A 16194-nucleotide genomic window follows, 5' to 3' on the forward strand; every position below is an offset into this window, starting at 1 on the left:
TTGTTTGTTTGTTCATTAACAGTCTCCTTTGCACAATTTTGCAAATATCTCAACCAATTTTTCAGGGAAGGTTCGTGACCCTCCAGAATAGAACCCATTATCATTTTTTTTATGTCAAAGGTCAAAGGTCAAGGTCAAGGTCGCACAAAACGTCAGATTCACATATTTTTTGGCCATAACTTCGGTTCTCTTCATCGTAGAGACTTCAGACTTGGTTCATATTTTAGCTCATGGAAAGACGCACCTTGCATGGCCGTTACCTTTGACCTTCACCTCGAAAAGTTTGCCCAAGGTGAAAGTTTCCAAAAAATAGAACTTCATCAAATTTCGAAACAAATGTTTCCATATGATGCATCTTGCATGGCCTTGCCTTTGACCTTTAACCTTGACCTCGAAAAGTTCGTCCAAGGTCAAAGTTTCCAAAAAAATAAAAAGAATTTCATCAAATTTCGAAACAAATGCGTCCATATGATACATAGGATCACAGTTGATGCCCATACCAATTTTCAGGACGATCTTTTTCAGAGGTGTGCACTCTCCGAGTACTATGCGTATAGTTTTTATTATTATTGTTGTTGTTGTTGTTGCTCTTTTTAGCGTCATTCTTTTTGTAATCTTTGTTTTTATTATCTTTACATTATTTTTTTCCTTTCATTGTTATTATTATCATCATTATCATCATTGCTGTTTTCCTGGCTGTTCTATGCTATTTCTAGTTCACAGTGATAGAGGAAAATGAAGAAAAAAAACTCGCCGTGGTTTCAAAATGATAAACTAAACTAAAACTAAAATAAAAAGGCACACTTAAAGCGTATTTATATTCATGTTGCTACTGTTTTTTTTATACACGAGGAGAATTTTCATCCGCTTCTTTCCTTCTCCTTTTCATCGTAATATTTCTTCCTCTCTCTCTCATCTTTTCCTGCAATTCTTGCTATTATATCTATTACTATTACTAACTTTTTATATTATTATTATTATATTTACTGCTATTATGATTATCATGGTTATTACACAATTCATTTCAGTATTATGAACATTATTTAGTTTTATTACCAGTATAAGATAAAAATTATTTTAATTATAATATGTTTTTGTGCATATCTGTGTGTGTGTGTGTGTGTGTGTGTGTGTGTGTGTGTGTGTGTGTGTGTGTGTGTGAGTGTGTGTGTGTGTGTGCTCAAGGGAATAAAAGTGGCAGGTAAATGTATCAGAAATGTCACACACACACGCACACACACACACACACACACACACACACACACACATATATACACGTACACACACATTATTAACGCCGCGTCATGTGTTCCCATCGCCTCTTAAAATAGCCACTCCTTGTTTATTCTGTCTGAATGATCGACTTTCCGCCCTGCTGTGTGCTACGCGAGGCTTACTGCTACTACTACTACTTTTACTACTACAACTACTACTACTACTACTATCTTCGTGTCAGGTGCGTTCTTCCTGGAGGAGTAGTAGTAGTAGTAGTAATAGTAGAAGTAGAAGTGATAATATATTTTGATGTCTAATATATTCGTATGCTATTTAATATTTTGCATGTTTTCCGTAACTCACATTTATTTACTTATTTCTTTCTGAATGAGCTGAAATGAGTTAATGGGAAGAGATCGCGGTTTCTCTCTCTCTCTCTCTCTCTCTCTCTCTCTCTCTCTCTCTCTCTCTCTCTCTCTCTCACCACAACCACCACCACACCAGCTTAACCACCTCCATTCCCCTTTTTTCCACCCAGCCCTTCCTTCCTCCCCCCTCGTCCTCATTCGCTTCCTTTCTCCTTCCCCCCCTTCCTTCCCTCCCTCCTATCTCCCTTGTCCCCTACCCCCTCCCCTCCCTTCTCCTTCCTCTTCCCACTCCCTTTCTCCCTACCTCACAAGACCACCTGAACCCCACACAACAAGACTCAAATAATTATGCTTCCAGGAAATAGCTCGCAATCGCATAACCAATCTTACCAGGGAGACAAACAGACGGGCAGTGTTGTTGTCCTGAGGAAGGCGAAGAGAGAAGGAGGGTGAATAGGGAGGAGAAGCGAAGGTAAGAAGAAGGAAGGAGAAGGGAAGGTAAGGAGAGGAATGAAGAAGGGAGGGAAGGGGAAGGGAAGGGAAGGAGAGGAATGAAGAAGGGAAGGGAAGGGGAAGGGAAGGAGAGGAATGAAGAAGGAAAGGAAAGGAGAATGGGAGGGAAGGAGAGGAATGAAGGAGAAGGGGAGGGAAGGAGAGGAATGAAGAAGGGAGGGGAAGGAGAAGGGAAGGAGAAGGAGAGAAATGAAGAAGGGAAGGAGAATGAGAGAAATGAAGGAGAAGGGAAGGGAAGGAGAAGAATAAGGGGAAGGAAAGAAGGCAAAGAGAGAGGAGAGTGGAAATGAAAGACTGAAAAGATATGGGTGGAGAATATGAAAAAGGAAGGAGAAGGAAACATAAGAGTGAAGAAGGAAGTAAGAAAGGGATGAAAGAGGAATAGATCGAATACTAAAAATACACGAATTTGCAGAGAAGGGAGAAGCTAAGCGGAGGAGGAGAAAGGAGAAAAAGGGAGAATGTAGAAGGAAGAGAGAGAAGAGAGGAAAGAGGGGAGAAAGAAGGGAAGAAAGGAGGAGAGAGAATGTTTCAAAAGGCAGGTTAATATAGGAAAGAGGTAAAGTGAAGGAAGTAAGGAAGTGAAGAGGGGGGGGCGAAGGAAAGAAGGAAGAATGGAAGAGAGAGATGATAGAAGAGCGAGAGGACGAAAAAAGGGAAGATATAAATTATTGATAACGAAGGGAAGGAGAAACTAAAGTAGATAGGAGAGACATTTTTTTTATAAAGAGGAGTGACGAAAGGGAGGAGGAGGAGGAGGAGGAGGAGGAGGAGGAGGAGGAGGAGGAGGAGGAGGAGGAGGAGGAGGAGGAGGAGGCGAGGTACTGATTCCTAATTATTTTTCATTCAGTCACCTCCCTTCACCTCTTCCATGGAACTCGTGGAAGATATAAAAGAGGAGAGGAGAGGGAGGGAAGGAGGAGGAGGAGAAGGATGCGGTGGAGAAGGATGCGGTGGCTGAAGAGGAGGAGGAGGAGGAGGAGGAGGAGAAAAAGAAGAGAGAGTAATGCCTAAAAGTGATGATATAATATTTTCATGTCAAGGAAGAGAGAGAGAGAGAGAGAGAGAGAGAGAGAGAGAGAGAGAGAGAGAGAGAGAGAGAGAGAGAGAGAGAGAGAGAGAGAGAGAGAGAGAGAGAGAGAGTGTGTTAATATTCTAGTGGTGATCTATTTGGAATTAAGAAACATGCGAGGGGAAGGAGGAGGAGGAGGAGGAGGAGGAGGAGGAGGAAGGAAGGTTAGTATAAGGAGAAGGGGAGAGGGAGGGGTGTAGGGGTGGAGGAAGAGGAGGGGGGAGGAGGGGAAGGTGTAAGGGAAGGAAGGGGTGAGGGAGGAAGCTTAATTGATACACACAAAAAAAAAATAGAGAAAGACAAAAAAATCAGACGGATCAATAATTAAGGGTACACACACACACACACACACACACACACACACACACACACACACACACACACACACACACACACACACACACACACACACACACACACACACTTTCCCGTCATTCCTAGTTACTAGAATATCAATCTATCGTCACCCTAACCAGACTCTTGCCTTACCAAACCTCACCATATCTAACCTAGCCTCGTTTAACCTACCTTTGCCATTCCCTCAGCGAAGCCTTATATTCCCTATACTTTACTATATTCAAGTCAAACAAACGATTCCTCTATCGCCTAGTCTGATCCACAAAGTTTAAACAGTTTTCTGGAGCCTACGTAACAAATTCTTTTTAATACACAATATCTTACCAGTACTAGTTCAACAACGAAGTCTCAGTAACTGCCCTGCCACCTTTCGTACCAGTAGACTGATAAGCAGAAGGTTTATTTGCAAGATTTCCACAAGATTGCCACCAGCGTTCCAAGAGTGTGTGTTACAAGCGGTAAAATCTACGGACGCAGCCAGCCACGTTTACATTACTCAACAATTTCCAAGGACTAGATTAGTATGTTCGAACACGCAAACGTCATCATAAAGGAACATATATTCTTTTTCGTTTTCTTTTTCTTTCTTTCCGTTTTCTTTTCGTTTTCCTTCTTTTTTTTCTTCTACTTCTACTCCTCCTTTTCCTCTTCCTCCTCTTCCTCCTCCTCCTCCTCCTCCTCCTCCTCCTCCTCCTCCTTCTCCTCCTCCTCCTCCTCTTTCTCTTTCCCTTCCTCCTCCTCCTCCTCTTCCTCCTCCTCCTCTTCCTTCTTCTCCTCCTCCTCCTCCTCCTCCTCTTTCTTTTCCACCTGTTCCTTCTCCTCCTCCTCCTTCTTCTCCTCCTCTTCCTCCTCCAAGTTTTTTTATATTTTTTTTCTCTCATTTTTTCTTCTCATCTTCCATACCTTCTTATTACTGCTACTTCTGCCATAAGGAAGTTTGTTTTTGCGTGTTTTTTTTTCTAACGCTCGTATTGTTTATTGCACTGCAAGTTTCGGCGCGGTAAAAATACATGTTTGTGTTGGTGTTGGCGCGGCGGTAATGTCATTGCTGTATCGACTCGGCATTCCACAGCAAAGTGATACTATATTTCTACACCAGTTTTCTTGTCCACAGCGGCCATTACTTTATTTTATTTTTTATTTTTAGATATAAGCAATGAAGGTAAGAATGTCAGTGTGGCATATTTTCAATACTTTCACAACAACAATTACTACTACTATTACTACTACTACTACTACTACTACTACTCTACTAGAACTCTATTACTACTACTACTACTACTACTGCTACTCTACTAGAACTCTAATAATAATAATAATAATAATAATAATAATAATAATAATAATAATAATAATAATAATAATAATAATAATAATAATAATAACAAAACCAATAATTACACCGACAACAACACTTTGCCACGCCCTCTTACACAATCATCTCACTGTCAAGGTCATATTGTACTAACTCCTCCGTTCTTCACAATAGTCACACGCCGTTGGTTGCCTGTCCTTTCTTTGTTCTTTGTGAGAGGATCATAATTATAGCTTGCATGCTGTACGTGTCGGGAAGTATCTAATTTTTGTGGTACTGTTCATTATAAACTGGTACAATTTTCCTTGTTTTCCCTTCCACCTGCCGGAAAACCAGTTACCTAATGCCGGGCAACCTGAGGACAGTGGAGGTGATACAGTGGCTGTCTCGCGTCAGCTCTGCCGCCCTTAATAACTTCCATGATAATTTCTTGTTAAGCTGTCCTCTTTTTTGGTGTATTTCATCAGTAAAATAGTTTCTGTTCTTTTCCTTTCCACACCTGCAATTATCATACGTCCCTTTACCTCTTATATGCTTTTTACAGGCTTCAAAAAACTCTATTTCATTTTCCTTATATAAGCCTTCCCTTAGCCTTCCTTTCTCTCGTGGTATTTCAACAGAATGGACTGTGTTCTCCTAACATTCCACAATTATAATTATCCTGTCCATCTACAACAATCCTTTTTTCTCTTCACTTTTTATAGTCTTTTACTTCACTTGTACATTCTAAAATATTAACTCTTTCTAACTTCAAACATGCCTCCCTCCTCTTTCTCTCTCGTGGTATTTCAACAAAAGCGAAGCCTCTCCTATTAGGCTCACCTATCCCCACCTGCAGGTTTTAAATATATATTCACTTCAAACCCTTCCATTATTAGCTTTCCGTGACGTGATATTTCGAGGAATATTCAGGTTTCACTCCATCACTCATCAATTCTACCTTTGTTCTTCTCTGTTTCAACACATCGATGACTTGCCACTCCTTTGCTCTTCAGTTCTACCTTTACTCTTCCCTGCTTCAACATATCGACAACTTGGCTCTCCTTCGCGCTTCAACTCAACCTTCTCTCCTCTCATCAACACATCGACACCTTGACTTATTTTCTTTACTACCTTCCATTGCCTTCCATTCAAGTCTTAAAATCTTCTACAATGCATCAACAGCTTGACACGCATTCTCCACTGCACGCCTTCCATTATCCTCCATTCAAGCCCTTCAATTACAATCTTCGTGACACTTTCAATAAAACACTGCGTGGATTCTTGACAACCTGCACGTTCTCCTACAGTTTCCGTTTCTCCACATCTTAACCGCTTTACTGCTATATTTTGGTAGCCACCGCCCACCACTTTGCACTTAGCCTCAACTATTTTACTTTTCTTATTCGTGATATATTGATACGTTCATTTTTCTTTTTAATCTTTGATCTAATTTTCCTATGGCGTCTTTACATACATAGTGTTTAATGCGTTTTCAGGCCCTCCGAACACTCTTATTCGTTATTTTATTCTCCCAACGCTATTCTATTCCTCTATTCCATTCATTATTCTATTCTCCCAACACTATTCGATTCCTCTATTCCGTTCATGATTCTATTCTCCCAACACTATTCTATTTCTCTATTCCATTCATGATTCTATTCTCCCAACACTATTCTATTCCTCTATTCCATTCATGATTCTATTCTCCCAACACTATTCTATTTCTCTATTCCATTCATGATTCTATTCTCCCAACACTATTCTATTCCTCTATTCCATTCATGATTCTATTCTCCCAACACTATTCTATTCCTCTATTCCATTCATGATTCTATTCTCCCAACGCTATTCCATTTCTCTATTCTATTCATGATTCTGTTCTCCCAACACTAATCTCTTCCTCTATTCCGTTCATGATTCTATTCTCCCAACACTATTCTATCCCCTATTCCATCCATGATTACATTCTTCGAGCATTATTCTATCCCCTATTCCATTCACTATTCTACTCTATTCTTCACCTTATAGTACGGCGTTATTTTGCAGTGGCGTTTCCATGGCGCGGCGTTCGATAGTCCTACGCAGTCTTTTCAATAACATGCTGAGGTCTCTATGTTTTCTGCGTCACTACTGGCAACCTTCTGGATTTTTTTTTTTTTTTTTTTTTTTTTACGTCGTTGCCTGTTGCGCCAGTAGGCATCTTCCTGGTGGGGCCTGATGGTCGGCCCAAGGCTTCTTCCAGGTGGGGCCTGATGGTCGGCCCAGCCCGTTCTGGCGCAGGCGAGTGTTTATAGTGGCGCCATCTTGCATTGGCTCATGCTGCCCCCCGGAACTCGTTCTTGATTCGCTTGGACGGCTTCCTCTAGAGTCCGGGTTGATGGGTGGTCTTCAGGACAGCATGTGGGTAGTTTTAAGCCACTCGGCTGTGACTGAAAAATCCGAGTGGTAGCGTGGGGATTCGAACCCGCGTCGTCCATCACGCGGTGAATGTGGGCCCAGTACGCTACCAGTTCGGATAAGAGGAACATTTTACTGCAGTACCTCAGTACCTCACTCCGCACCCAATTCCCCTTTTATTTCGTGATGATTCTACATTTTTCAACTCGATTTAGTCTTGTAATTAACATTTGGACTACTCTACTTTCTCTTTTTTCAGTACCTCATCTTGTACTCATTCCCACATTTCAATTACTTATTTCGTGACCTTTCGATAAGTCTCTATTTTCAACTTAAATCATCCCTTTACTTTACATTTTGACAACGCTGCTTCCTCTTTTTGCAATAATTCCCCCTTGCACTCTAGTCTCACATTTTCATTCCTTTTATTTCGTGCGCTTTCGATAATTCTACATTTTTCAACTCAAATCAGCCCTTTACTTAATATTTCGACGACTCTACTTCCTCTTCTTGCAATAACTCCCCTTGCCTTCAGTTCCCACATTACCATTCCATTTATCTCGTGACCTTTCGATAATTCTGCATTTTTCAACTCAAATCAGTCCATTACCTAACATTTTGACAACTCTACTTCCTCTTTTTTGCATTACCTCCCCTTGTACTCTAGTCCCACATTTTCATTCCTTTTACCTCGTGAGCTTTCGATAATTCTACATTTTTCAACTCAAATCAATCCCTTACCTAACATTTTGACAACTCTACTTCCTCTTCTTGCAATAACTCCCCTTGCATTCAATTCCCACATTACCATTCCTTTTATCTCGTGAGCTTTCGATAATTCTACATTTTTCAACTCAAATCAATCCCTTACCTAACATTTTGACAACTCTACTTCCTCTTCCTGCAATATCTCCCCCTTGCACTCAATTCCCACATTTTCATTCCTTTTATTTCGTGACCTTTCGATAATTCTGCATTTTTCAACTCAAATCATCCCTTTAATTAACATTTCGACGACTCTACTTCCTCTTCCTGCAATACCTCCCCTAGTACTCTAGTCTCACATTACCATTCCTTTTATTTCGTGAGGTTTCGATTTTTCTTCGTTTTTAAACCCTAATTAGTTCTTTTAACATTTCGACGGCTCTACTTCCTCTTCCTGCAATACCTCACCTTGTACTCTAGTCCCACATTTCTTTTTTTTTTTTTCGTGACATTTCCACGCGACTATATTTTAAAGCCTCGCGTATTCTCAGCAACATTTAAGAACAACCACCTCACCTGCTTTCTCAACACCTGTAATTATCTCTTTTACACCTTCGTCCACTTTGTCGGGACACTTAGCCACTTAGATCTTGCTTTAGTAATGAGAGGAAGAGTATTGAGAAAAGCGTGGGAAAGGAAAGGAGAAAGGGAGTGAGGGAATGAGAAGAAAAGTGGAGAGAAGGATGAGAAAAAGGCGCAAATGATGAAAAGGAAGTAGAAAGGTAAAGGAGGGAAGGAGGGAGGAAAAGAAAAGAATGATGGAGAGGAAGAAGGAGCAGAGGAGGATGAGAAGAAGGCGAAGATGGTGAAAAGGAGTAGGAGGAAAAGGAATGATGGATGAGGTTGAGAAAGGAATAAGGAGAGGTGTTAGAAAGAAGACGTTTCTTTATCCTTTTGTCATCGACCTTCCACTTGTCTATTTTATTTCTTTATGTCTAGTTTACTCCCGAAAGGTCAACACCCGTCTACTCGTTCCCCGACATTATTTTCATCACTTACACTCTGACTGTTATCTCTTTGTAACTTGTAATTCCATTCCTTTTCTTTTCCTGTCATTTCCCTTCTACTCTTTCCCTCAAACCTTTTCCCTTATTCTTTTTGCCGTCACTCATGTTGCTTTCTCTTTTTAAACAACTGTCTCTCCCCACGCGTCCTCAGGAACAGCTATCTCTTTGTAATCTATTATTCAGATTCTCTTCTCTTTTAAACACCTTTCTACTAACTGACGCTATATTTTTTTCTTCATTAATTTCAGCACTCACTCGCGTTCTTTTTGTCTTTTCCTTTCTTTTTTTAAGCAAGGTAAAGAGAATGGAAGGTAGGTTCACCATGGGGGGGGGGGGGAGGTGCCTAAATTTGTCTCTTCTGCGCATGACGTCAGGTGAAAGAAGGACTGAGGGGTCCGGGCATAGAAGAGAGGTCAGTCTCGCGTGCACCAGCCTCTTGACCTGAGCTCCTCACTCACTCAATGGGAAACTTAGCTAAAGTGTGTTTTCTCTCAATATGCCAAGTTTTTGTATTGTGCGCGGTTGTCAATCAGTTTCTGTGAAAGGAAACAGTAATATACGGTTTCATCGGCTGCCAAGAGATCAAGAACTTAGAATGAAATGGATGGAAATGTGATATAAAAAATATTAAAACATATCTTATTCTCGAGCAGATTCTGTTGGCTTTGTGTGTAGTCGTCACATGCCGTAAAAGGAATAAACACTGGTATAAAATTAGATGTTGGTCGCCAACCTTAGTTCTCCATCACTGAGTACAGACCAGGCTACCTGTCATTCTCTTTAACTTTAAATTACACACGTTTCTTTAGACGTCCGCGCTAATATTTGCCGTACCAATATGGCGGCCGGCAGCCGACCATATACCACAAATTTCTTTCACGTGACGTCACCCCTGCGCGAAGCGGCCGGTGTGAACTTACCTCCCCTTCTCTTTACCTTGTTTTTAATCACCTGTCTCTCCCCAAGCGTCCCAAAGACCAACTATCTCTTTATAATGTATTACTCAGATCCTCTTATCTTGTAAACACCTTTCTCCTACATGACACTATATATTTCATTTTATTTTTGCACACACTCTCGTTCCTTTTACCTTTTTCAACATTCGCCTTTCCTCACGTATCCTATTTGTTAATTTGTTTTCCAGATCTTTTTCTCTGCTACACCTGCCAACACCTTTTTACTGTTTTCCTGTCTACTCGTTCCATGACAAAAAAAAAATTCTGCTACCGGAACTTTTATATTTTCATTTATTTCTGCACTCACTCGCGTTCCTCTTAGATCGTTTTATATATCTGCCATTTCTCGTGTATCCTCCTTTGTAATTGCTCTCCCGATCCGTTTCTCTACACCTGTTAACACCTTTCTACTCGTTACATGACATTTTTCTTTTATCTTTGCACTCACGTTCCTATTTTTTTTTCAAACGTCTGTCAATTCTCACGCATTCACAAGAACGGACTCTCCCTGCAATGTCTTATTCAGATCCTCGTCTCTGCGTCCGCTAAGCCCGTTCTCTTCGTCTCCAAACACCTGGGATGCAAAATAAGCAATGAAGGTGTTCTGGACGACGTGGGAAAGGGCGAGGTTAAGAAATAATGGCAACCTTGCGAAGTGAAGAAAAGGTGGAACTGTTCAGCGTTGTCAAATTATCGTACTCAGCGCATTGCATTTTCATAGTCTCATCGCAATGCATTTTCGTAGTTTCTGACCGATAACTAAAGCAAAACAACGAACAAACATCAATAAATAATTTTTCTTTCGTTATCTGTGCAGGTATACGAGAGTTTGAGGCTCAGGCTGGCATTCTTAGGCGCTTTTGACTCTTATAACGACTATTTCCAGAGGTCAAAAAGGAGAGTAATCGGGTTCTAATGAGTGTTTCCTTAGGTTCACGGTAGAGAAGAAGGGCCAAACTAACATCCAGGTCATAAAACTACCCCTGGAAATGCCCCAAACTCCTACGAAGGCCTTGTCAAATTTATGTTTATGAATACGACCCTTATAATTATAAATACAAGGAGGTGAATAGTATAGTCTATCAACGCTGGCATTGGAACTGTTCATATTTTTTTTTACTTCAATATGTTTGTGCCCTTTCTGTATCGCCTATGATATAACTCTTACACTTTATAACTGTTCATCCATATCATCCTCTTTAGTCCTCTTCTGGGAAACCTTTATTCTGACAAAGCTTATTTTTTTCCGTCCTCGTGAGCTCAAAGCGTTAATATTCTCCTTTACAATCGCTTCCAATATCTATCTTTTTTTTTTCTTTCCGCTATCTTTGATCCATTCTCTACTACTTGCCCTTCTATTAATCACTGTTTTTTTTTTTTCTATCCTCGTGACCTCTAAGCGTTAATATTTTCTCTTGCAATCGCTTCCATTATCTATCTTTTTTTTCTTTTCGCAGTCTTTTTTTAACCCTTTTCTGCTTCTACTTGCCCTTCTATTAATCACTTTTTCATTTTTTTTCTATCCTTGTGACCTCTAAGCGTTAACATTTTCTTTTTGAATCGCTTCCAATATATATCTTTTTTCTTTCCGTTATCTTTGAACCATTCTCTACTCTTACTTGCCTTTCTATTAATCACTTTTTCATTTTTTTCTTTCATAGTGAGCTCAAAGCGTTAATATTCTCCTTTACAATCGCTTCCAATATCTACCTTTTTTTTCTTTCCGCTATCTTTTTTGATCCATTCTCTACTTCTCCTTGCCCTTCTATTAATCACTTTTTCATTTTTTTCTTTCATCGTGAGCTCAAAGCGTTAATATTCTCCTTTACAATCGCTTCCAATATCTATCTTTTTTTTTCTTTACGCTATCTTCTTTGAACCATTCTCTACTTCTACTTGCCCTTCTGTTAATCACTTTTTTATTTTTTCTATCCTCGTGACCTCTAAGCGTTGATATTTTCTCTTGCAATCGCTCCCAATATCTATCTTTTTTTTTCTTTACGCTATCTTCTTTGAACCATTCTCTACTTCTACTTGCCCTTCTGTTAATCACTTTTTTATTTTTTCTATCCTCGTGACCTCTAAGCGTTGATATTTTCTCTTGCAATCGCTTCCAATATCTATCTTTTTTTTTCTTTACGCTATCTTCTTTGAACCATTCTATACTTATACTTGCCCTTCTATTAATCACTTTTTCATTTTTTTTTCTATCCTCGTGACCTCTAAGCGTTAATATTTTCTCTTGCAATCGCTTCCAACATCTATTTTTTTCTTTCCTATAATCATTTTCTTTGGTCCATTATCATTAAATACTAACTAATTCCCTTTCTATCAAATACTTTTTATCAGCCACTTCTTGGATATTTTTTCTATTTTTCTATTTTCATCCCTCTCTGAACTTTTTTTTTCATCTATCGAAGCCTTGCTCTCACTATAAAAAAATATGTCCCTCTCTATATCACACACTTCTCGTAATATCTCCTTGTTTATATTTTTCTACTCCTTTATTTTCACTTTCTTCAACTTTTCCTTTTATATAGTTATTCTCAGGCTTTTTTTTTCATCTGTCAAAGCCTTGCCCTCCATTATATACCAATTATTTTTATCACACACTTCTCGTAATATTTCCTTTTTTTATATATTTTTCTGCTTTTATATTTTCACTTTCCTCAACTTTTCATTTTATTTATTTATTCTCGGGCTTTTTTTTTATCCGTCAAAGCCTTGCCCTCCTTTATATACCTATTATAATTATTTATATCACACACTTCTCGTAATATCTACTTTTTTTTATATTTTTCAACATTTATATTTTCACTTTCTTCAACTTTTCCTTTTATTTATTTATCCTCAAGCTTTTTTTTTTATCCGTCAAAGCCTTGCCCTCCTTTCTATACCTATTTATATCACACACTTCTTGGGATCTCCTTTTTTATACTCTCCATTTTTATACATCTCTTAATTAACCTTTTTTTATACTATTGATGCTCAGGGTTCATTTAATCTATCAATACATATGTCTGCATTTCTAATATTACACTTCAAATTTTATCTTCAACCCCCTTTTCTGCAACTTTCTACGTTTTCTGAACATGTATTTCCTTTTATCTATACAACTTCCTCCTCGAGCTCTCTTTCTTTCAATCCTCGATGTGCCTGGAAGTTATCTTTCTGTATATTTCTGTATCTTTCTATCTCTTATCTTTCCCTCTCCTTCGTTACGTCTTGCTTCCTTTTTAGAATCTTTCCTTTCATCTCTGTCTTCCCTCTTGGACTTCCTTCCTTTCATCCCTTAAGGCGTCTGTTATTTTTTTATTCTCTACTGTGTCCGTATTTACTTTTCTCCTTTACAACTTGCTTCACTATTCGAGAACCTTGCCTTTTATTTCCATCTTTACATTCAACATTTCATTCCCATATATACACTTCCAGCACCTTCATTTTTGTGTGTACTTCTTCAATATTCCTTTTTTTTCTCCTCTACATCTTGCCACACATCTTCATCTTTTTTTTATTTCTGCTTTTAAGATCAACACCCTCGATTATTCCGTCTACGCTTCCAACAGCATCATTATCCATAGACTTTATCAACGCGTACTTTCCCTTCTACATCATGCCGCTCTTCTCACAATCTTTCTTTATGTCGACGCCCTTAAGCTCAAGACTCCCGCAATCTGTTTGAATGCTTCTAACGGCTTCATTTCTTCCTATGTTAAGATACACCACAACTTCCTTGAATCCTCCACTCTATGTATGTCTTTTCAACCCAAGTCTTTCCTTTTCTTTCCACCTTTAAACTCAGTATATTCTGCATCTGTTTATACGATTCCAACAGCCTCATTTCCTCTTCCTGTTAAGATACACCGACACTTCCTTGAATCCTCCAGTCTATGTATATGATCCCTTTCTTGTATTTTTTTTCAACTCAAATCTTTTCTTTTATTTCCATCTTTTATCTCAACATATTCTTTACCTTTCAACAGCCTCATTCCCTCTTCCGATGTTAAGAAATTCAGACATTCTCTGAATCATCGAGTCTATGTATACTTTCATTTTCTTGTATTTCTTTTCAACTCAAACCTTTCCATTTATATCAACCTTTAACCGTGTAGCAGCGACGGGCCAAATTTGTGGCTTTACCGTGTAGCAGCGACGGGCCAAATTTGTGGCTTTACCGTGTAGCAGCGACGGGCCAAATTTGTGGCTTTACCATGTAGCAGCGACGGGCCAAATTTGTGGCTTTACCGTGTAGCAGCGACGGGCCAAATTTTGTGCCATGATTTAACCCCCAAAAAATAGATGATACATAAACTGATCACAAATGCTTTGATATATATTATGAAATGGTTTGTGTGAGTGATGATTTTTCTCATTTTTCTGGCTCAGAGGGGGCTTTAAGAAACATGATCCCCGCTGCTACCGGGTTAAGCTCAACACGTTAACATTTCGTCTATACGCTTCTAACATCTTCATTTCCTCTTCCCAGGTTATGAAATCAGAACACTTCATCGAGTCTTCTTGTCCGTGTATACAATCGCTTTCATGTACTCCATTTTCAATCAACAAAGAGTCGCATTAAGTTTACGACACATCTACCCAATCAAGATTCCGCCACTGGCTGCAGACATATTTATACCTATTTAATACTTTTTTCTGTGACGTCTTTTGTGACCTTTACTGGAGAGACCCTTTGGTACAACATTAAAGAATTACTTTCATAGTGTCAAAAGGACTTTTTAATTGCCCCGGAGAACAACTGCGATAACAATGGTAGTAGAATTTTAATACCTGACATTTCCTCCCACTCGCGTAATGAAACTAAAATGACTGGTTACTTTGTCTGAGAGACTTTGATAGTTCAAAAAGACAGGAGAGCCGCGACTTTTTGCCTTGTTACGTGGCACACACAGATCACTAAATGGGGAGAGAAGCTTTTAATTTCTCAGCACGAAAAGATGGAAGAACTCTTTTCAATCTGACATTGTTACGTGGCACACACACATATCACTAAATGAGGAGAGAAGCTTTTAATTTCTCAGCACGAAAAGATGGAAGAACTCTTTTCAATCTGACATTGTTACGTGGCACACACACAGATCACTAAATGAGGAGAGACAAGCTTTCAATTTCTCAGCACGAAAAGATGGAAGAACTCTTTTCATTCTAAAGTTTTACAGGAGGCGCAGGGTTGCTAAATAAATACACGGAGGAGAGACAAGCTTTTAATTTCTCAGCACGAAAAGATGGAAGAACTCTTTTCAATCTAAAGTCTGATAGGAGGCAAAGGGTTGCTAAATAAACACACGGCTATACACAGCCCACCCTAAGTCCCACCTGCGCTTTGAAACTTATGTAACTTATTTCGTCTGAATTTAATCTGATAGTTAAATGAAAGAACTAATACTTTATGGCATCTAAAATCTTACGTGAGAAAAGGATGAACACATTTTTAGCGGGCTTTTTTTATTATTGTTTCCTTTTTTTGTGCCCTTGAGCTGTCTCCTTTGTTGTAAAAAAAAAAACATAAGCAGACGCTCACCCGGAGTCATGACCCTCAAGACGAGAGCCAACAAGTCCACAGCTGCTACTCTTTACCTTCTTCCGTTTCCCAGGATACATAGACTAATAAACAGACGCGCTTAACCTGGTAGCTGCAGGGATCATGTTTCTTAAAGGTCCCTCTAAGCGAGAATAATGAGAAAAAAATCACCACTCACGCAAACCTTTTCATAATATATATCAACGCATTTGTGATCACTTTATGCATCCTCTATTTTGGGGGTTTATATTCTTTGACCTCTATTCAGGAGCAGTAAGTAGCGGGCTTTTTTTTTTTCTTTACGCCCTTGAACTGTCTCCTTAGCTGTAAAAAGAGAGAAAAAAAATGTGGCCCGTCGCTGGTACACGGTTAAACAGAGCCCGTCCCCGGAGTCATGACCTTCAGGACGAGAGAACAACAACACACCACGTCGTAAATGATCGATTGACGCAACACCTCGACGCCGAACAAGAATGACGCGTCTCCTCAGTCACTACACAACAAAAGAACTACTCCGCGCGACCCTCTCAAAGCCGTGCAATCAAGTGAGCGAAGTAGGAATATAAGAACACATGAAATATTACCCGCTTGTTGATAATATTACACTCCTACCTCCGTCTCTCTCTCTCTCTCTCTCTCTCTCTCTCTCTCTCTCTCTCTCTCTCTCTCTCTCTGTGTACAAACATTATAAGAGAGCGAAAAAATACA

At 39.3% G+C, this 16194-nt stretch overlaps 1 long non-coding RNA gene across 2 annotated transcripts; it reads right to left on the minus strand.

The window, feature by feature from the left end:
* Nucleotides 1-6960: 6960 nt before the first annotated feature.
* On the minus strand, nucleotides 6961-16194 carry LOC126992966 (uncharacterized). 2 transcript variants are annotated; one of them, XR_007747199.1, is made up of 3 exons: nucleotides 12845-16175; nucleotides 12168-12689; nucleotides 6961-12026 (listed from the first exon to the last, which is right to left on the minus strand). It is a non-coding gene; the product is annotated as an uncharacterized LOC126992966 (long non-coding RNA). The 2 variants fall into 2 exon arrangements; XR_007747198.1 differs by having other exon boundaries at nucleotides 12168-16194.

The sequence above is a fragment of the Eriocheir sinensis genome, unplaced genomic scaffold (assembly GCF_024679095.1).
Source record: "Eriocheir sinensis breed Jianghai 21 unplaced genomic scaffold, ASM2467909v1 Scaffold531, whole genome shotgun sequence".
Taxonomy (NCBI): Eukaryota; Metazoa; Arthropoda; class Malacostraca; order Decapoda; family Varunidae; genus Eriocheir; species Eriocheir sinensis.